The 22635-nt window shown below is 49.9% G+C and overlaps 1 long non-coding RNA gene across 3 annotated transcripts; it reads right to left on the bottom strand.

The window, feature by feature from the left end:
* Positions 1-67: 67 nt before the first annotated feature.
* On the bottom strand, positions 68-9025 carry LOC128840250 (uncharacterized). Of its 3 annotated transcripts, none has more exons than XR_008445618.1 (3): positions 8828-9025; positions 4568-4704; positions 68-221 (listed from the first exon to the last, which is right to left on the bottom strand). It is a non-coding gene; the product is annotated as an uncharacterized LOC128840250 (long non-coding RNA). The 3 variants fall into 3 exon arrangements; XR_008445617.1 differs by having other exon boundaries at positions 8865-9025; XR_008445616.1 differs by lacking the exon at positions 8828-9025 and adding an exon at positions 5949-6741.
* Between the last annotated feature and the right edge of the window lie 13610 nt (positions 9026-22635).

The raw sequence follows: 22635 nt of genomic DNA, 5'->3' as shown, positions 1-22635 counted from the left end.
TACTGAGGGTGGATAGGAGCTTAAACTTTCTGTGGGGGAAGCTCATCAAATCATGGTCTTGCCTGGCTTCTTGCCATCACCTCCTCCTGTGTCAACCAATGGGACTGGAGTGCAATTGTTTGCAGGTGCTAAGTGCCGGCAAGCTGATCAAAGGAGCAGTCCAATGGCACACCAGGCAGCTCTTCTCAACCACAGTATCTTCTGTCAAACCTCCTGGACATCTAGCAAAGTGCCAAAGAACTTGACTGCATCTCTGAACACATAATTACATACAACAGATGCTATAATCTCTTTGGACCCCCTCCTGCCTCAGCAGCAGCAGTAGTTCATTAAAGTCATGGTCCTAAGCATGGAAGGGAAGAGAAGAATAGGGACTGGCTGGCATTTGTCAAATGATTGTTCTACACAACATATGGTGACTAGGTTTCTAGGATGACTGCACAGCCATTTGGCCCATTAAAGAACAGTCAGCATACCCCTTACTTTCTACTAATGAGCTTGGAGCAGGTCAGGAGCATGAAGGGATTACTTAGGGTATTTCACAGGCCAATCCTGAATGCAGAATAGACTGTTCCATGGAATAATCCCTTTTTACTGGAAATACTGCAGCTGCTGGTTGTTCCTAAAGACCCACAGTACTTATCCCTGCTAAGAGACAGTAAAGTGGGCCACTACAGTCTGTGTTCTAGGATGAAGTCCCTGCTGCATGAATTCATTTATTTGTCTGGTCTACAGTTGGTTGATGACTGAAGGAACTGACTGAGGCTGAAGTTGGTTTTAGCTAAAAAGTCTAGAAAAAATAACATTTTGGTAATCACAGCGGAATATAATATCAGTGGTTGCCTTTATCTAGGCTAAGCATTCTTCTTCTTTTAGAAAAACCATTGTAGCCTCAAGTAGCTGTTTATATAAATCCTCAAGTAGCTGTTTATATAAATAACATACTTCTCTCTCCATTTTATTCTCAAAAAAGCCCTTGCCAATACTCTCGCCCTAAGTAAAGGGCTACTCCTTAAACCTAAAACCTCATGCAAAAAACACAACCACAAAAACCAAACTCTCTCACACACACTCTGGAAAGGCACAAACCCAAATCCTTTCTGTTTAGAGCAAAAGTGTCAACTCGACCAACAAAATGCAGCAGTGAAAATAGACTGACTCACTGTGCACTGGCAAAGATGGAAGTGCTCTTTTTTTGTAAAGAGGAAACATTCAGAGGAGTAGCCAGAGGCAATGTCTGCACTATCTATAAGTCACCATATCTGGTTGCAGATCATTATAGATGAGGCTTCTGTTTTTGTAATTAGCTCCCTTTGGCAGCCCATCAGAAGTCAAATCTATTAACTTTCAGGGCATGATTCCAGACATGTTCATTCTATTGATTGTTTTCCTGTTGTTGTTTCTGTTTTTAGTTTTTATTCTGCAAATGGCATGTCTGATTTGTAATTCTGTACCCAGCTATCATGGTACTAGGTTAGAAAAAAGTAAATAAACAGAGAAAAACAGAGCAGAGTCAAGTATGCCACCGGAAACATCTCTGTGCTAGGTCTAACCCTTCTCTTCTTCCAGAGATGGGGAGCCAGCCTTTCTCCCTGTGTTCTTCAATAGATTCCCTCCTCCAATTCACAGAGGACTGCTCCCACCAATCAATTTCTGGGGACAACTTGAAATAAAAGAAGACCTGATATTCTCATGGCATTTCCACCATTCCACTCCTGTTCCCAGGCAGGAATAACATGACAATAGCCTCTCTCTCATGGTATTTCTGCACTTGTGACTCTGGTATGGCTGGATGCAGGAAGTAACCAAAAATTCTCAGAATATTTCAGATAATCAAACACAGGCTTGAAGTAAGTTCAGGTCTGGCAATGATCCAACGACTGAGTTGGGATATATGGGCTAGTCTTATTCTATCTGCTTCTAGGAACGACTGGTCTGAGTAAAAAAAAAAAAAAAATCCTTCCAACAGCATCAGACTCACATCCCATCCAGCTAAATTGGTTAAAATGCTGTGAAAGTTGTTTTGGGTTTCCCCTTGCACTAAAGTCACAATTTGCAGGAGAGAGTCCACTCCAATTCAATGCTTACATCCTAGTCAATCCCAGGAGGCTGGCGTAAGGTGTAAGTTGGCACTGAATTTGTTTTCTAACTTCACAGTTGTGAAATGCATCTCTCTGATGGACTCATAATGGCAAGCTTTGACTTTTTCAGCTAGCTGGCAGTAGTGACTTTGCCACATGTTATATTAACGCAAGAAAAGTAATTTCTGTTGGCTAGAATCACATTTCTTCATTACACTAATTGCAACTGGAAAATGTTCTCTGCCTATGCAGGTGTGTGTGTGTGTGTGTGTGTGTGTGTGCGCGTGTGTGTGGTGGGGGGAGGGGCTCCTATCTTTGCCTAAATTCTCTAATTACCACCAGGGCCGGCTCCAGGCACCAGCCGACCAAGCACGTGCTTGGGGTGGCACCTTGGGCCGGGGCGGCATTAAGGTTTTTATTAAATTTATTTATTGGGCGGGGGCTGGCGTGGTGCGGCGCTTGGGGGCAGGGGCTGGCGCTCAGAGGAGGGGCGGGGGTTGGCGCGGCGCAGCGCTGGGGGGGGCTGGCGCTCGGAGGAGGGGCGGGGGCTGGCGCGGTGCTAGGGGGGCTGGCGCTCGAAGGAGGGGCGAGGGTTGGCGTGGCGCTGGGGGGGCTGGCGCTCAGAGGAGGGACGGGGGTTGGCGCGGCGTGGCGTTGGGGGGGCGGGGGCTGACGCTCGAAGGAGGGGCAGGGGTTGGCGGGCGCTGGGGGGGCTGGCGCTCGAAGGAGGGGCAGGGGTTGGCGTGGCGCGGCGTTGGGGGGGCGGGGGCTGGCGCTCGGAGTAGGGGCGGGGGCTGGTGCGGCATGGCGTTGGGGGGGCGGGGGCTGGCACTCGGAGGAGGGGCGGGGGTTGGCGCAGCGCGGCGCTGGGGGGACGGGGGCTGGTGCTCAGAGGAGGGGCGGGGGCTGGCGCGGTGCTGGGGGGACGGGGGGGACGGGGGCTGGCGCTCAGAGGAGGGGCGGGGGCTGGCGCGGTGCTGGGGGGGCTGGTGCTCGAAGGAGGGGATGGGGTTGGCGCGGCGCGGCGCTGGGGGGGCTGGCGCTCGGAGGAGGGGTGGGGGCTGGCGTGGCGCTGGGGGGTGGGGGCTGGTGCGGCACAGCGTTGGGGGGGCGGGGGCTGGCGCTCAGAGGAGGGGCGGGGGCTGGTGCGGCATGGCGTTTGGGGGGCGGGGGTTGGCGCTCGGAGGAGGGGCGGGGGTTGGCGCAGCGCTGGGGGGGCTGGTGCTCGGAGGAGGGGCGGGGGTTGGCGCGGCACTGAGGGGGTGGGGGCTGGCGCTCGGAGGAGGGGCGGGGGTTGGCACTTGGAGGAGGGGCGGAGGTTGGCACGGCGCGGCGCTGGGGGGGCGGGGGCTGGCGCTCGGAGAAGGGGCGGGGGTTGGCGCGGCACTGGGGGGACGGGGGCTGGGGCTCGGAGGAGGGGTGGGGGCTGGTGCGGCACTGGGGGGGGCGGGGGCTGGCGCTCGGAGGAGGGGCGGGGGTTGGCACTCGGAGGAGGGGCGGGGGTTGGCGCAGCGCGGCGCTGGGGGGCGGGGGCTGGCGCTCGGAGGAGGGGCGGGGGTTGGCGCGGCACTGGGGGGGGCAGGGGCTGGCGCTCAGAGTAGGGGCGGGGGTTGGCGCGCGCTGGGGGGGCGGGGGCTGGCGCGGCGCTGGGGGGGCGGGGGCTGGCGCGGCGCTGGGGGGACGGGGGCTGGGGCTCGGAGGAGGGGTGGGGGCTGGTGCGGCGCGGTGCTGGGGGCGGGGGCTGGCGCTCGGAGGGGGGCAGGCGTTGGCGTGGTGCTCAGAGGGGGCGTGGCTTCGAGCGGCGTGGCGTTCTGGGGAGCGGGGATTCAGGCAGCGTGGTGCTGGGGGGGGCGGGGATTTCGGCAGCACGGGGGGGTACGGCGGTGCGGGGGAGGGGGGCGGCACTCTTCCTTTTTGCGTGGGGTGGCAAAAAAGTTAGAGCCGGCCCTGATTACCACCTACTTTTCTTGGGCTGAAGGATCTTTTGGGGTGGTAGAAATTTACCCTAGAACAACTACAATTCACAGACCATATCCCAATATCTTTGTTAGCCTCTTGCAGAAGGGATGGAATGCTAGTGTCACTAAAAGGAACAACCAAGGAAAGTCACATATAGGTTAACTAACCAAAGTTATATAACGAGAGTATATCACAAGAAATACTAAATTCTTAATAAACAAAAGAACCTTAATTCTCCCATAAACAGTCCAAATTGCCTTGCATTAGCCCTCCTGCTCCAGCAGTGACTTGCTAGCTCTCTCTCTGTCCCTCTTTGAGTATTTTCAAAGCTCTGAATGTATCTCCTGCTCTCCCAATGTATACATCTGCTTTGATGATCACAGGTGTTTACATTTAGGATTATAGAAAGGAAAGTATATTTGTTACCTTCTTTTTTGAGTGATGTTCCCTATATGTATTCCATATGTAGTTACACATGTGTACCATGGACCCAAGTCCAGAAATTCTTCAAAGCAATGTCCACTGACCTGCACATGCGCAGTAGCTCTCCTCATGCTCCCAACCGAAGGTATAAGAGCCAGTGTAAGTCAACCCTTCTCTAGTTTCTTCCTACTGTGACATGGCCTGAGTCAGAATTGTGTCCTCCTTCTCTTTGGTGTACAACCTATAAATAAAACATTTGTAAACAGATATATTCTTAGATTAGTAGTTTAAAAGTTTATAATACAATATAGTTTTTCTTTCTGCCCAGTTGGGAACCCCTCCCCAGCTCTGGGGTTATGCCCAGAGTCCCAGGATTCAAGAACCTCATCTCCTGCCCTCGATCCTTCTCCATCTGTGATGAACATCAATGTTGCCTGTACTGTCTGGATGAGGCACTGTGATGGGTCACCTGCCCCACATGGGGCTCTAAGGGGTTAATAGACCCCTAGGGAGGCTGCACAGGAGGCAGCCAATCAGAGAAGGGCTGAAGGGAGCAGCCAAGCAGGACCAAGCAGACCCATATAAAAAGGGAGTTGCGGGGCAGAGCAGGGCAGTTCTCTGCTGGGAACCCAGGGAGGAAGGACTGTGTCTCTGGAGGACTGAGAGAACTGCCAGCAGCTGGACAGACCAGTGCTGTTAGCAGGGAGCAGGGGAGTGTGAGACAGCTCCTGGCTGGCTGCTGGGGTTTGCAGGCTGAGACCTGAGGCAAGGGCAAAGAGGATGCTGGGGTCACGAGGAAGTGGCCAGACAATTCGCTGCAGTAGCCACTAAGGGTAGTGGCTGAACAGTGGACTGCAGGTCCCCCGGAACGGGGGAGCAGAACATGTGGCATGGCCTAAGGGCTGTCTTGCTGAAGAGGATACCACAGTCCTTGGAGAGATGTGGGTCCTACAGCAGGAGTGACAGCGGCGAGGCACCACCCGAAGAGGGCACACTACCATGCAAAGCTACTTTCCATGACAGCTGGTAGGAGGTGCCAGAGTGGTGAGTGAACCCTGTTACAGGCACATATCTCTGCAAAGTGCAGTATCTTTTGCTCCTTGCCACCCAGAACTCGAGAAGCCTGGGAGCTTCTCCTACAGAAGTCCCTGATGGAAAAGGCTATAAGGCCCATCTCCGATATGGGCCAGGGAGACCGCCCCATATGTTGGCCTAACTGCCTAGCAGTGCCCCTTCAAGCATGTGCCTTGGAGTGAAGCACTCAACATTTAGGCCCAAGGATTCTTCTTCCAGTGCTCCCCATGAGCACAAGGACATATCCCCATTGAGGACAGTCCATAAGAAACGCACTTCCTCCCTGAGCCAGTCCAGGTTGGGTAAGATGTCGCAAGCAGAACCTGAGGAAGCAACTCTGATGAATTTCCCCAATTGGAGGGCAAGATGCATAAAAAGAAGGAACTGCCAGTTCTGTCGGTCACCTCATACCAAAATAAGGATAGATGCTCCGCACTTCTGTCTATGAGTGCTGGTCTGGACCGATTGTTGGTACCTCCTCATCCATCTAAAGACAGTTCTGTCACTGCAGATGCACTAGATCCATCAAACGTAACTGCAGGAACCACTCAGACAGACAACAGGGTATACCGAGATTTACATAACACTGGAGGATATATTCTTCCCTTATCCGCATTCTCCGCTTCTTTCTGGCCTGGTCCTCCTGAGGGAGCTCCTTTCTCAGAGGAGCTGGCCACAGTGGTAATTCTGCAGAGGCAGCTGAGCCTTGATAAACAGTCAAGGGGTTAGGCTTGCCATTCCACTGGGTACGACACCCCCAGGGACTGCTGGTACTGATTTCCTTGGGGTCCCCCACCACCAATTGATTGTCCTTTCTGGTCTTATTGTGGTCCTTGGGATCCTTATGGCAGGTGTCAAGGCCCTTCTCAAGAGTCACACTCCTCTCCCTCTCGCCAGCTGGTTCTGTTGATGTACAAGGCGGAAGAGGTGGAATTAGATCTGCAGGTACTGACAGTTCAGACGGATGCCTCTTCATCATCCCCAGATGAAGCAGGCACTCCTCCTTCGCGTTCTACTATGGACGATCATTGCCAGTACCAGGAGCTGTTACAAAGAGTGGCCAGTGTCCTATAGATCTCATCAGAGGTCCAGGATCCTCAACACTGGCTCCTAGACATCTTGCAGCTGCAAGGACCGAGTAAGGTGGCTCTACCCATCAATGAGGCCATACTAGAACCAGCCAGAGTGGTATGGCGTACTCCAGCATCCTTTGACCCTACACCCAAAAAAAAAAAAAAGAGAGATGGTATTTTATTCCTGCTAATGGGGCTGACTTCATATTCTCCCATCCTGTCCCCAACTCAGTCATGGTACAAGCAGTTGCTGAATAGGCTAGGTTATGCTATCAAAGGGCCACCCTGGCAGATAAAGGCTGTAAGAGACTGGATGGAGAGGAAGGTCTTCTCCTCTGCAGGCCTGCAATTTTGTGTCCCGAACTACCAAGCGTTGTTAGTGAAAAATGATTTTAATGCCTATGCGAGGCTTGTAGACTTCACAGACAAGCTTCCCAGGGCCCAATGTCAGTCTCTTTTAGATGAGGGGAAGCTAGTGGCAAAGGTAGCCCTCCAGGATGCAGCAGAAATAGCTTCCAGAAGTTTGGCCACTGGTCTGGTTGTGAAGAGGAATGCCTGGCTACAATTGTCAGGATTTCCTGGGGAGGGCCAAAACAGCATCCAGGACCTCCTTTTTGACAAGTCAAATCTGCTTAATGAAAAAAAACAGATGAGTCCCTGCACTCACTTGAGACTGACTCTGCATTCCCTGGGGATTTATATCCTGTCCTCTAGGAGGGGACACCAGAAGCAACCCTACAGACTGATGCTACCCCCTCCTCATGCACCTTATTACCAGTGCATAGCTGAGCAGACCCGCAAACGCCAGAAGATTCAGAGACCTCAATTCTAGGCCTGCTATTGCCACAGGCTCTATTCACTCTCAGCCACCAAAAGAACTACTTTTGACATATTGGTCGAGACCCGTGTACCACCACTGATGCCAACCATCTTGTCTTCTGTTATCTGTGGGGGTTGTCTTACACTCTTCACCTACAACTGGAACAAGATCACTATGGACAGTTGGGTTCTGGAGATTGTCCACCAGGAATATTCTGTAGTGTTTCTTGCCTTCCCACTTCACAAACCCCCTTCCAAGTCCCACTTCGGGGACCACTCTCACAAGGTAATTCTTCAACAGGAAGCAGAATCCCTCGTACACTGCAGGGCAATAGAGAACCTCCCATCTCATTACCGTGGGAGAGGGTTCTACTCCCCATATTTCCTAATTCCCAAAAAAGATGAAGGGTGGAGACCCATCCTGGACCTTCGGTAAGTTACATCTTTATTCGAAAGCTAAAGTTCTGGATGATTATGCTGGTATCTACAATCACCTCTTCTACAGCTCTCAATGTGAAGGACACGTATTTTCATGTGGATATTCATCCATCACACAGGAAGTTTCTGCATTTTATGATAGGCCAGGAACATTTCTGGTATTGAGTCCTCCCCTTTGGGGTGACTACATAATTAAGCAACAGAGGGTCCTGTGGCACCTTTGAGACTAACAGAAGTATTGGAGCATAAGCTTTCATGGGTAAGAACCTCACTTCTTCAGATGCAAGATACAGAATTAAGAGTATTTAGAATTACAAATTTACAAATAAGGGTTTTCTCCGTGGTAGCAGGCCAGATGAGATGTCAGGATGATTGGCTCCTGGTAGGCTGATCTCGTCAGGTCGTCAGGTCAGTGACAAGGTTTCTCATACAACTTTTAACAGCCCTAAGTATTTGCATAAACGAAGAGAAGTCTGTTTTTGTTACCCTCAAGGTCAATAAACTTTATAGGGGCAAGTTTGGACTCAATTTCTGCAAGTGTTCTTCCCCTCAGAAAGGTTTCATGCATTGAGCACCCTGATTTCACATATCACTCACAGACCACAAACCACAGCGCACAAGTGCCTCTCACTGTTAGCCCACATGGCCGTGTGCACCTACATGACTCCTTTTGACAGACTCCACTTGTAGTGCCTGCAGGTTTGGCTCCACTTGACCTATCGGCCAAGCATGGGCCACATCAACTCCAGGGTGGTCATTCCTGCCAGAGTTGTCCCTCCTCTAACTTGGTGGTCAAACCCAGAAAAGGTCATGGTGGGAGTTCCATTCAGCCCTCCCACCACCCAGGGCCAGCCTTCTGGGATGGGGTGTTCACCTGGACAACCATACTGCTCAGGGTACCTGGACCCCACGAAAGGCCAGATTACATATAAACTTTTACTGGAACTGAGGGCAGTCCACCTTGCATGGAAGGCCTTCCTTCCTCCTTTACACTCACTCCATATTCAGATAATGTCAGACAGTATCGACGCTGTGGTCTGTATAAACAAACAAGGAGGAGAGAGATCTCTTCTCCTCTCCCAGGGGCCAGCAGACTTTGGAACTGGTGCATCAGGAACTGTATCATGATACAGGCTGTATTCCTTTCCAGTATTCACAACTCCCTGGAAAATTAAACAGAAGCTTCTTTATAGACCATGAGCAGGAGATTCACGACACATTATCAAAAGACCTCTTCTGCGGGCATTTCTCAGACAGCCTGTCCTGCAAGCCCAAGACCAGACTACACTCCCAATACTTTCCTTTTATTTTTGGCTAGGTTTTTGGTAAACAGAGCAGTGGAATACATCGGCATGTGCCTTGTGGGTTAGGAGTTACTGGGACATTTGCCACAGAATTAAAATAATCTTAACAGGTTTTTCATCCAGCCTGGACATAATCATGAATCTCTTGGATTAATTTAGATTTCTGTCAGACTATTTTCTTGCATTGGGTCACAACTTTTTCTGTAGCAGCTTCATAGCATATTAGTGTACTTTATGTAGTCTTCATTTGCATTCCTTTACTATTCCTTACTTCCCTTTTTTATTTTTGTAACTTGATTTTTGATTCTTGCCTCCTGCTATTAAACCTTGGTGTTGCTGTGGGCAGCTGTTTTTGTGTCACAGTCTCACTCTCTCTACACACACACACAACTTGTTTGACATTGCTACCAGTAAAACATGGGGTTTTTTTCATCACTGGGGGAATTTCTTTTAAATCAGTGACATTTGCCCAGGTGTCATTTGGCCCATTATATTCAAGTCGCCTTCTCTGAGCTTTTGTTCAACAGAGAGCACTTGCTTTCAAAACTGCAAGCCCAAATTATCTCCCCCCACCCACACACCACAATGGCTTAAATTAAGCATCTCCTATAATAAATTGGGGATGTGTGTGACTGCCTCCTGTACTGGCAAGCAGCATGAAAGTGAAGAATGAGAGTGTGGACAAGGGTCCCTGGAGGCTGTCCACAGTCCTTTATTTAACACTCGCATCCAGCTTCTCTCTTCCCACTCTGATTGCTAAGCACAGTCTGTCCCACATCAGACATAGGAGAATGGGGGAAAGGTTTGTCAGTCAGTCAGTAAGGGAAAGGGAGAGAGAGCTGAGGGAGCTGTGAGGGCTGTGCCTTAACTCAGTTCTAGTAAAGTAAAACATCCCTCTGATACAAGAGGCCTGAGCTACTGAAATAGCAATAGCTTTCCATTGAAACTGACAGGATCTGCTTCCTCCAGAATGTCTTTACTTTACTCTTAGCTCTGTTTAGAGCTGTTCTAGGAGACAATGGAAGGCACAGAATTTAGGGCCAATGGCCAATTTCGCTGATTTGGAAATGTCTGAGAAGCAACGTTACCTGTTCTCAGTACTTCCAAGGCAGTTTTGCTCCCTGCATTCAGCAAGGACCAGCAGTGTAAGTCAGGTATGGATTTAGTCGAACAAGAACAGAAGGTGTGAAGGGAAGGGAACGTGGTATGGCTAACCTTCATCCCCCAACAAGCTCTTGCAGGTTTACAGAAATATTTTAGACTGAGAATGTTATACAATCTACACGCAGTGCAGAATTTATTTCTGGAGTATCAGGAGCTCTTTTTGATTCTATAATGTGGAGTTCCCTCCCACTTCAAACAATGTTGATACCAGATTATAGTCCAAAGAGAGATTTGGTTTTATAGGTAGCTCAAATAACAAAGCAGATTTAGCCTAAGCTTCCCCCTACCCCAAGCTATTCTGGGGGCTTTGTTACAGCACCTCCTCTAACACAGCCCTTGGTTTCCAGTATCCCACAGGGGCACTCCACACCTTATATCCTATCTGAGGCTAACAAGTTCCACCTGCTAGTACAGAGGTGGGCAAACTACGGCCCGCGGGCCACATCCGGCCTGCGGGACCCTCCTGCCCAGCCTCTGAGTTACTTCCCCAGGAGGCTAGCCCCTGACCCCTCCCCCACTATTCCCCCTTCCCCACAGCCTCAGCTCACCCCACCACTGGGGCAATGCTCTGGGCGGCGGGGCTCTTGCAGTGCCGCAGTCTGTCCTGGTGCTTTGGGCTGCGCGGCTGTAGCGCCGTCAGCCACCGGTGCTCCAGGCAGTGTGGTAAGGGGGCAGGGAGCAGGGGGGGTTGGATAGAGGGCAGGGGAGTTTGGGGGGGTGGTTGGGGGCGGGGGTGTGGATGGAGGCAGGGTGGTCAGAGGGCGGGGAACGGGGGGGTTGAATGGGGGCAGGGGTCCCGGGGGAGTAGTCAGGAAGGGTGGGGTTAGATGGGGCGGCAGGGGGCAGTCGGGCAGGAGTTCCAGGGGCAATCAGGGGACAGGGAGAAGGGGTGGTTGGATGGGGCAGGGATCCCAGGGGGGCAGTCAGGAATGAGAGGAGGGGTTGGATTGGGCGGCAGGGGGGCGGGAAGGGGTTCCGGGGGCGGTCAGGGGACAGGGAGGGGTTGATGGGCCAGGGGTCCTGGGAGGGCCGTCAGGGGGCGAGAAGTGGGGGGGGGTCAGATAGGGGGTGGGGGCTGGACCACACCTGGCTGTTTGGGGAGGCACAGCTTCCCCTAACCGGCCCTCTATACAATTTCAGAAACCTGATGTGGCCCTCAGGCCAAAAAGTTTGCCCGCCCCTGTGCTAGCATGAATCAACATTAATTACACAACATCTTTACAGAGGGTTTAGCACCTGAGTTTATGATGACTCAGTAGTGGCTCCCTGTATTTCAATGTAGGGTCCTGTTACGTAACCTGTCACCTTGTTACTGTTATATACTGCAAATAACAATATTCTGGAAGGCTTGAGATCACTCCTTAGTGGTGTGGATAACCTTCACATAGTTTTATATTTACCAGATATTTCCCTTTGAGTTTCAAGTTTGCATTAGTATGATTAGAAATAGTAAAAGAGCATTAGGAAGTGGTTCATTCTAATAAATCAGTAGCCATACTAGTAGCAATCAAACTCTCTTTTCTACTTTCCATATCTCCATCGCTGACAGCTATCACGTGTTCTGCTATTACTTATCTCAGTGGATTTGGTTTTACACTTATTTGAACTGGATGAGATTGGGGCTGATGTCCCATCAGGTACCATCTGTAGATTTCAAAGCACTTTACAAAGATGGTCAGCGTCATTATCCCCTTTTTACAGATTGGGAAACTGAGGCACAAAGAAATGAATTATAAGCTAGGTGCGATGCAATCTTTCCTTCACAACTCTGCCAAAACATTTCAGTCCTGACTTCAACTGCCCTCCCCATCTCCAGCTATCCTTCACCAGCAATGATGCAGTATCCTGTACATGGACAAAGAGCAAGAAGGACCTAGGGTGAGACCAAGAAACTCATTTCACTTATGGCCTGAACTGCATTTCTTAACCAGCGGTGATAGGTTAGAACTTTAATTCACAGGACTATTTAACATTTTACAGCAAAGACATATTGTCATTAGCCGCACTTTGTAAGTTAAAACAATGGTCAGATGGATAATCTTTTATTATCTTTTAATATACTTATTAGTGTTAGACAGAATGAACACTTTTTATGCACATTCTATTTAATGTGCATAAATACATATGAGGATCTGTGTCAAGATGACTATTATACAGTAGTCTCTCTGTAGGCAGAGAAAGTTATATACAATATGGCAAAGATAGTTAAAGATGGGAGCCAAAAGTTAGGCTCCTAAATCCATATTTGTACTCTGATCCTGCAAAGATTTACATGGGTGCTTACCAGGGCCTGCTCCAGGGTTTTTGCCACCCCAAGTGGGAAAAAAAAAAAAAAGCCGCGATCGCGATCTGGGCGGCAATTCGGTGGGAGATCCTTCGCTCCAAGTAGGAGTGAGGGACCGTCCGCCGAATTGCCGCCGAATAGCTGGACGTGCTGCCCCTCTCCGGAGTGGCCGCCCCAAGCACCTGCTTGGCAAGGTGGTGCCTGGAACCAGCCCTGGTGCTTACTTTTACTACCGTGAGTAATTTCATTGAGTTCAGAGGGATTGCTCACAGCAGTAGAGTTAAGCATGGTATAAGTGTTTGCAGCATTTGGAAATTGAATAAGTGACCTGATTTTTAGAAGGGCCAAGCACCCACCAGCTCCCCTTGACTTCAGTTTGAGACTGTTGGCAAGTATATGGACCTGTCTACCATTTGACCTCCCTTTCCTTCAACGGCAGAAGGGATAGCAAGGCTACCAGATGCCCCAGAAAACACCAAAGAATAACAGCCTTCCAGCATCTCCTCAAGACGACAACAGATAGATGGGACTCAATGCTTAATGTGGAGAGGTGCATGTGCTCAGAAAATAATTGGTTTTATTTATCCTTAATACAATGGTAAAAAACCCATAATAAAATGTACACTGTATTTGTGTATTAGAAAAGACAGCTAATTTCCATATACTTAATTTCAATAATATTATCATAATATAATTTGTATTTCATTTGTACAAGAAGGTAAGGACCATTTGTTGACAGAGACATACCTTTACCTGGCTCCCTCTGTAACAGATCACAGAACTCTTCAACGTTCCCCCAAAGTATGCCACATTGCACATAGCAGAATGTGATCCTGCAATGAGAGACCGTATTATACATACATACCAGGGAGCACAACTAATGTTGCTGTGGGAGTTTTATTTCTGAATTTCCTATGCGTCTTTCATGTCGAGGACAGCGAACCAGTCTCCCGGATCCAGAGAAGGGATAATTGTGCTGAGAGAGACCATGCGGAACTTCAACTTCACCATGAACTTGTTGAGTCCTCGCAGATCTAGAATGGGTCTGAGACCCCCCCTGAGCTTTGGGGATTAGGAAACAGTGGGAATAAAATCCCCCGCCCCTGAGGAACCTCCTCCACCACTCCCATGGCGAGGAGTGATTGCACCTCCAGGATAAGGAGTTGCTCATAAGTAGGGTCCCTGAAGAGGGACGGGGAATGGGGATGGGAAGGAGGGTAGGAGCAGAATTGGAGAGAATATCCCACTTCTACCGTGTCTGATGTTATTTGGGACCACGCACAGTAGAAGTGGGATAGATGGTTCAAAAAATACAGGGAAGGATACGGCGTTGAGACAGGTGCTCCGTCCTCGGGCGCACCTTCAAAATGTCTGTTTTGAGCCTGATGAAAGCTTAGTCGGGCCCTGGCCCTGTTCGGACCGGGGATGGGAGGGCTTGCGCTTGCCATTCCTACCCCTGCCTCGGCCAAGGAGGATATGACCACTGTTGCGGCAATTGGGGCTTATAGGGCTTTCGTTGGGTTACCGGGGTGTGCATACCCCCAAAGATTTCATTGTTGCTTTGGAGTCTTTGAGGCTATGTAGCCTGGAGTCCGTCTGTTTGGCAAACAGACCCACCTCATCAAAGGGTAGGTCCTGCCAGGGCCGGCTCCAGGCACCAGCAAAACAAGCAGGTGCTTGGGGCAGCACATTTCTAGGGGTGGCATTCTGGCGCCGGCCATCATAGGCGCCAACTCCGGGGCATGGGGGAAAAGTGTCCCCGCCGCCCCAGCTCGCCTCCGCCTGCTCCCGTGAGCGCGCTGCCGCTGCTCCGCTTCTCCCCCTCCCTCCCAGGCTTGCCATGCAGGAAACAGCTGTTTCAGCAGCAAGGCTGGGAGGGAGGAGAAGCCGAGCGGTGGGCACTCGGGGGAGGCGGTGGTGGTGGAGCGGACGTGAGCTGGAGGGGGGAGCGGTTCCTCTACCCCCATTACTTCCTGCGCCCCCCAACCCTAGCTCACCTCCGCTCCGCCTGCTCCCCTGAATGCACCGCTGCTTCGCTTACCCCCGGCCCCCCCAGGCTTGCCGCGCGCAAAACAGCTGTTTCGCGCAGCAAGGCTGGGAAGGAGGGAGGGAGGAGAAGCCGAGCGGGGGTGGGGGGGGCTTGGGGGAGGCGGCGGGGTGAGCAGTTCCTCTACTCCCCCTTTACTTCCTGCACCTCCCACTCTAGCTCACCTCCGCTCTGAACGTGCTGCTGCTCCGCTGAGAGGGAGGGGGGAGAAGCGCAGTGGCGGCGCGCCCAGGGGAGCAGGTGGAGCGGAGGTGAGCTAGGGCGGGAGGTTGCAGGGGGCCCGCAGGAAGCAATGGCGGGGGGAATGCGGCATGCCCGGGGGAGGAGATGGGGCTGGGGATTTGGGGAAGGGGTGGAGTTGGGGCGGGGCCGGGGGCAGGAGGGTCATGAAAAAAAGCGGGGGGGCGGCCAAATTTTTTTTTGCTTGGGGCGGCAAAAATCCTAGAGCCGGCCGTGGGTCCTGCATAGTTTGTTGAACCTCGGGCGAGAGTCCCCAGGCCTGCAGCCATGAGCTATGCCTCATAGCTATCCCTGAGGACAAGATGCACGCTGCTGAGTCTGCAGCATCCAGTGAGGCCTGTAAAGAGGTCCGTGCCACTGCCTTGCCCTCCTCAACAATTGCCCCAAACTCCTCCCTGGACTCTGCTGGAACCAGCTCCCTAAACTTCAGCATTGAGTTCCAGGAGTTAAAACTGTATCTGCTCAGGATTGCATGCTGGTTGGCAATCCTGAGTTGCAAGCCCCCCATGGAGTATAGTTTGCATCTGAATAAATCCAGGCACTTGGTGTCCTTGGACTTAGATGCTGGGGCTTGCTGTCCTTGCCTTTCCTTTTCATTCACGGCAGCCACTACTAATGAGCAAGGCTGTGGGTGTATGAACAGGTACTCATACCCTTTGGAGGATTCAAAGTACTCCCTCTCCACACCCTTAGTGGTGGGAAGATTGGAGGCCGGGGTCCGGCAAATGGTCCTTGCACTGGCTTGTATAGTTTTGATGAGGGGTAGAGTGACCCTGGTTGGTCCTTCTGGTGCCAGGATGTCCACCATAGGGTCCTTCGACTCTACCACCTCCTCGCCCTGCAGGTTCATATTCCGTGCCACCCTGCATTGGAGGTCCTGGTGGGCCTGGCTATCTATAGGGGATGGGCCCCAAGGCAGAGGTGCCGAGCAGTGCCGCGACTCTGAGTGCTGTCTTGCTTCTGTGGGCTGAGTCGAGGAGCATATCATCACCGGCTTTCCTCGGGACAGTGCCGCCCATTGCGGTATCAGAGGCTTAGCGTGAAGGGCCGGGGACCTCGGTGCCATCATCGCAATGAGTTCTCTCGCAGCCTCAAAGGTGTCCGGGATAGAAGGCAGTTCTACCTCCTCCACCACCTGACACGGGGAGTCCAACTGCACTGGACTCGACAGTCCCCCTCGTGGGGCCGAAGTTGATGGTGCAGGCTCCAAAGTTTTCATTGCTGGGAGCTCCTTCCTGGGATGCGCCCCATTAACCGGCTCCGAGGGGGTGGGTCCCAAAGCCAGGGAACCACTCCTCCCCTGCTTCTGGTGCCACTTCTGTGCTGGTGAATGGGATCTGTGCTGGGCTGTTCCCACCAGCTTCGGTGCCGGGAAGCAGCGGTGCTGCAGGTCTTGACCAGAGTCCTTCCACAGTGCCGCTTCTGCATCTGCCGCTGGGGCACTGCGCACCGATGAACTTGGTGCTGGGTCCTGTTGCACCGATGTGGGATGCAGTCTAAGTGCCGCCTCCATAAGGACCTGCTTCAGTCTAAAATCCTGCTCCTTCTTGGTTCGGGGGCACAAGCCCTTACAAATCCTGCACTTTTCAAACTGATGCATTTCCCCCAGACACTTTAAGCAAGTGTCATGGGGGTCATCCGTTGGCATGGTCTTATTGCAGGACTTGAACCCCTGGGACTAAGGCATGTAAGTCCCCAAGGGAGAAAGCAGTCAGGGTGGAGGGTAACCCCCCCACAACCCATCAGCTAACTAACTAACTGGAACTACATTAGCTATGAACTAACTATAAACTAATCAACTATGGAACACGAACAGTACGAAGCTAGGGAACATGTGGAGAGCTTGAGAAGCAAGACACTACAGTTCCAACGACTGTCATGGGGGGTAAGAAGGAACTGTGGAGGTGCCAGGTCAGCAGGGTCATATATTGAGTGCCATGAAGGCGCCACTTTCCAGGGCTCCACAGCCAACCCGTCGGGTGCTGCTAGGGGAAAAACTTTCTGATGACTGTGCACACACACCTAATTGGAATCGATATGAGCAATCACTCAAAGAAGAGCATACCTTTTTTGCACTGTAGACTAGACACACCCAAAGACAGAAAAGCTGATTTAGGGGCATAATATGCTCTGACAGTAGTTTCACTGGCAATAGCAGTTTAATAGCAGTTGCTGAGGCTTTGCAGTAAAAAAGCCAGACACTCATGCCAGTATACATTTCTGGTATTGTGTGGCTTGAAATGATCAGGCAGCTTTGGTTTAAAGCACCAAACTTTAAGACTTGTAGCATGCACTCATTAGTATTCTTGTCTGTTAGTCCTAAGCCTGGGAGTATTCATGTTAAAGTTTAAAAGCCCATTAAGCTTTTGTCAGAAGTAAAATAAATGCATTGTTATGACTGAACTCAAACTACCACAAATATATTTCCCTAATATGGAATAAGTACCAGTCATGGGGCTATTCTGATCTCACTAATGCTTTTATAGCTATGTAATTATAATTCATTTGACTAGGTATAGCCCCTGGGACATAATTATCATGTTTCCAAGGGGATCCTGCAAAAAGAAAGTCTGTCAACAACATGAGCACTTTATAAAACACTGCTCCATTTCAATCTCATTTAATATCATCATTGTCTTTTAAATGCCTAGAAGTTTGATGTAATTTTAAATCTTTTTAGTGGTGCAGTGGAGAAGAACTGTGACATAGGGCAGAGGCCCTGGTTTTGAGCTGCACTATCTTGGCAGGCGGGGATCAAATGTGACTTTAAGTTGGCTTTGCACCTCTGAACTCTGGGTCTGGCCCCTGGTATAAATTAGAGCAGAGGAGAGCCTGCTCCAGCTTAGGGCAGTTTCCCCCTGTGGACTGCTGTGCAGGTACAGACTAGTCAGAGTGCAGACATACCTCCTTTTACAAACACATCTGGTCTCTAAGCATTACTCCAGACATACCCCTGCTCCAGCAAGAGGGAGAGCATAAAGTCATTGTGCCAGCCCTATGGCGCTGGGGGAATTTAGTTGCTTTCAGGTCTCTTTACAGCATAAGAGAGAGAGACAGAGGGGCTTGCAAATAGCTCAGAATTGGGACCTAAATGTTAAACAGATGGGACCAGGCTCTGGGTGTAAAATAGCAGGGCAATGGCACAAGGAGCTCTCCTGTGCACATCTGCACGAGAGGGAGCTACAATCCTAGCATTTGCACACTCAGAGCACAAGTGAGCAGGACTCATGGATCTGCTTCTGGTGCTAGCCCCTCTAAAAGGGGGTGGGCTCTAGGCCCTTCTCCCTTCTTTACAAGTGACTGAACAAGGGTCAATGGAAGGTGGAGCACACAGTGCACCCTTAGGTAAGGTGCAGTAGGGGATGCCTTGGCAGTGTGCCCAGATACATTCTGGCTATGTCTGTACTAAGGCACCCTGTATGCCTCTGGGAACTGTCCCTGTGGGTCCCAGAGTCTCCTACAGCTGCTAAAGCAGGTGGCGGTAATGGGAGCAGTTAAAGAGCCTGTAAGGAATGAATAGAAGTCCTGGAGTTTGGTCCATGTGCTTGGATTGGGCTATGAAAGTATTTGGAGTGTACATGTCAGTCTTTGAACTTTTACCACCCTGTGGTGATAATGCTCAGTGAGAGTGTTTTCCTTGCCATAGCTGCTCATTAAGAAAAAACAAAAACAAACCAAAACATTCTGTGCTCTACTTGTTCTAATGCTGAGGAGGATTCAACTATTTAGAGATGCTGTCGATGTCCACCTACGAATTCCTATTCCTAGAGTGAAAAGATACAAAATACTTTTTTTGTGCTGAATTTAAGACCTTGATTTTTCTCTACAAAGGCATCAGTAAGTCAGCTACCATAGGGACCACCTCATTTCTATCCACATGACTCCTAGACACCTACACTCTTTGGGACAGAGACACTAAGAAGGCCTAGCGTGAAGGTCCTGACACATTGGTGAGCACCAACTCACATACGTAGTCCTTTGTGCTCACCAATATGCACTAGGATTACACAGTCTAGATCTAAACATTTTCAATTAAGGGCACGTGACTTTGGAACAAGCTACTGGAGGAGATAAGGTTAAGCCAAAACCTGGCTGTCTTCACAACATACCAGAAAAGTGTGCCAAAGCCTTCCTGTCCTGACAGAAGAGGTGCCAACACACACATAATGTTAGAAAAGATTCCTGGAGCCTTGGAAAGCTGAAGAGCAGAATTCACTGGGAAATCCATTTTAGATAATGCTTTGTGGAACTAAATGGCCTTTTCAGAATTAGACATCACAGTGACAAGTGCTGTAGGAAAGCCTGCCAGAGATATAAGTAAATAGTTGAGGAGATGAACTAAAATATTCCTTACAATTATGTATTAATACTGGATAATGAGACAAAACTCTTGTTGGAATAGGGTTACCATCCGTCCGGGTTTCCCCAGACATGTCCGGCTTTTTCAGCGTTAAATGGCCGTCCGGGGGGAGATTTCTAATCAAGTAGAAATGTCCGGGATTTCCCCCTTCCCCTCATGCGGAGTGCGGCGTGGCTGATTGGACGCCTGGCCTGATTGAAAGCCGCTCGCAGCCACTAGGGCCTCTAGCAGCCAGAGTCCCTCCCCCTCTCCCTCCTCCCCCACAGAGCAGCGCGGCAGTGTTTGATTCCACGTGGAGCCTGCATTTCTCCCTCTGCCGGGTGAGCGGGGTGGGGGAGCAGGGCAGGCGGGGTATGTGTGTGTGTAGAGGCTGCAGGGGCAGGGCAGGCAGGGGGTGCAGAGGCTGCAGGGCGACGAGGAGCAGGGCAGGCAGGGGGCACAGAGGCTGCAGGGTGAGTGGGGAGCAGGGGGCACAGAGGCTGCAGGGGCGCAGAGGCTGCAGGGGCAGGGCAGGCAGGGGGTGCAGAGGCTGCAGGGCGAGTGGGGAGTAGGGGGCACAGAGGCTGCAGGGGCGGGGGCGGTGCAGAGGCTGCAGGGTGAGGAGGAGCAGGGCAGGCAAGGGCATAGAGGCTGCAGGGTCTGCGGGGAGAGTGGGGAGCAGGGAAGCACTTAGCAACCCCCAACCAAGATCAGAGCGGGAGGGAGGAGGGGGAATGTGGGGTGCTTAGAGGAGGGGGCAGAGTTGGGGCAGGGACTTTGGGGAAGGGGTTGGAATGGGGACGGAGAAGGGGTGGGGTTGGGGCGGGGGTGGGGGTGGGACCAGGGCCCCGTGGAGTGTCCTCTTTTTTAAATGTTTGAATATGATAACCCTATGTTGGAATGAGTAGAAATTATTACATTGAAACCTCACGATTTGGCCCTTTAGTTTTATAGCATAGTAGATGGACACTTTACCTATCTGTTTACATGGATTTACCTTTATCCACCTTCATTAATTCATGTTCAACCAACACTGCAATGAAACCTATAAATGAAATTTCACCCAAGTCATACTAATCAGACAGGAAGTCTGATGATCATAGTGGTCCCTTCTGGCCTCAAAAATTGATGAAACAATAATATTTTGGATTTTTGCAAATTAAGGGAGAAGCATCATAATGTAGATCTAACTGAAATCATGTCCATATTTTCTACTCTAGCACTTGAACCACTCTCAGGACACTTGCCACAGGACAGAAGGCAAAGTGTATGTAAAAAGGAAAGGAAGAATTTAAAAGGATGGATTGATCTCAAGGTCCAATTGTGGGCTATACTGCATCATCATCTACCTAGAGAAACCCAAGGTATGGCCAGAGAGGTCGGAAAACTCAGTGAGGTTCATTTTGTAGCATTTCCTTCCTGCTAACCTAAACATCTCCTTGCGAAACTTCCCTCTGGCAGTTACCGAAAGAATTCACCATTTTACCCACTGACTCAGATGAACCCAGGCAAATAATTCATTCTCTTAGGAAATATATGTAAGAAAACAATTACAGAGAAAAATCAGCTTTTGTCTTCATTGTTCTAGCCACAGAGTAAAAACAAATAGTGCAGCAACAAAACTGATAGTAAAATAAAGGCCTAGTAAATGGGCAAAAACAAACAAACAAGCAAACAGCATTTCAATAAAAATACAGACAAAAAAATAATAATCACCAAACAGCAATGCATTCTTGGGCTGCATGTGTGTGCAGGCGTGTGTGTGTGGGGGGGGCAGGGTGCGGGGCATTAAATAAAAAGACTCAGGGCTAGTCTACACTGGCAATGCTAAAGCTCTGCTTTGGCAGCGCTTTAACGTAGCTTGTGTGGTTGCAGTGCAGCGCTGGGAGAGAGTTCTCCCAGAGCTCTAAAACACCCACCTCCACAAGGGGCGTAGCTACCAGCGCTGGGAATGTGGCTCCCAGCACTGGTGCACTGTCTACACTGGTGCTTTACAGCGCTGAAACTGGCTGTGCTCAGGAGGGTGTTTTTTCACACCCCTGAGTGAAAAAGTTGCAGCGCTATAAATTGCCAGTGTAGACAAGCCCTCATTTAGTTTAATGACTCCTCAAATATTAAAAGCAGATCACCAGCCGATGTAGATCAGCATAACTCCAGTGAAGAAAACACAGAGCATTGCATATGCCTGTGTGACTTATCTGATCATATTGTACCTCAGTCAGAGATTATTTGTCCCATCATGCAAATTTATAAAGCATTCCAGAATATCTGCCCTTTCCCACACTCTCAGTCACAAGTGCTAAATACAGCAACAGTATTTGGGCAACCAGAGCTTTCAGCAGCAACTGTTTATATTTAGCCTTGGCATTTTATATAAATGACTTTCATTTCAGTAAATTGGACTTGGGCTTGAAAAAAAATGAGGTACAGTAATGCAACAGTGTATAAAGCTCTGCCATCCTAATATGACATGGCATCTTGGCAAAGTATCTCCTCATTAGCAATGTTTTGGTCAACTCAGTTCTTGCTTTCAGCATCAAGGCAGGAAATGTCAGATAGATAATACTTTTGTTTTGGGAATCTGGCCTCATTATCATTGGGAAGGTTGGTGCAATTTTTGCTAGCTACTAGTGTGCAGCTAGAGATCTTGAAATTCAGCCAATGGCCCATTTCCGATAGACTGCTTTTGAATTTGCTCAGGGATGGAGAAAGTGATTCTGATCAGAAAAGGACAGCCACTGGATACAGATGATCAGAAATAATTCTAAGGACCTACCCAGCACTTTTATTCAATCCCATTGTAAATTGCAAATGAAATGGATGGATATTTTCAGCAGGATGGTTTTCTTGCGTATACAGCAGTGTGTGTGGAGCTAACATTTAATTATACCTCTGGAGTAAAAACATCTGAAAATAGCCCAAAACTGTAATTAGAATCCAGGTAGAGGAGAGTGTTTCCAGGGATAATAATCCATTACAAGCTAAAAGGAGGTATATGAGGTCTACGCCCAAGAATATTTTTTTCCAAACAAAATTTGAGAAAAATCCATCTGGCCATTTCTAAGTTACAAAACTTCTTTAAAATCTGTGCAGCTAAAATATCTTTCTCTGTTGTTGTTATTATTATTAATTTCATTTATATTCCAGTAGCACCTAAAGGTCCCAGTCAGGATTGGGATCCAGTGCTCTCTAGGCAAAATCACAATACATGGTCCTGTTCCATAAAGCTTACAATATAAGGGCTCCATTGCACTTGGATCCTTACACCTGTGCAAAAACGATTGAAGTCACTGAGGGTACTACAGGGCAAAAAGTTCTGTCTAGATGGTTCCAACTGCAGGATCTGGGGCTTTAGAAATCTTTTCAGAGGTATAATTCAAAAATAGCATG

Source organism: Malaclemys terrapin, chromosome 7 (genome assembly GCF_027887155.1).
Source record: "Malaclemys terrapin pileata isolate rMalTer1 chromosome 7, rMalTer1.hap1, whole genome shotgun sequence".
NCBI lineage: Eukaryota > Metazoa > Chordata > Testudines > Emydidae > Malaclemys > Malaclemys terrapin.
The sequence above is the reverse complement of the archived record's forward strand: the minus strand, read 5'-3'. Positions and strand labels throughout refer to the sequence as shown.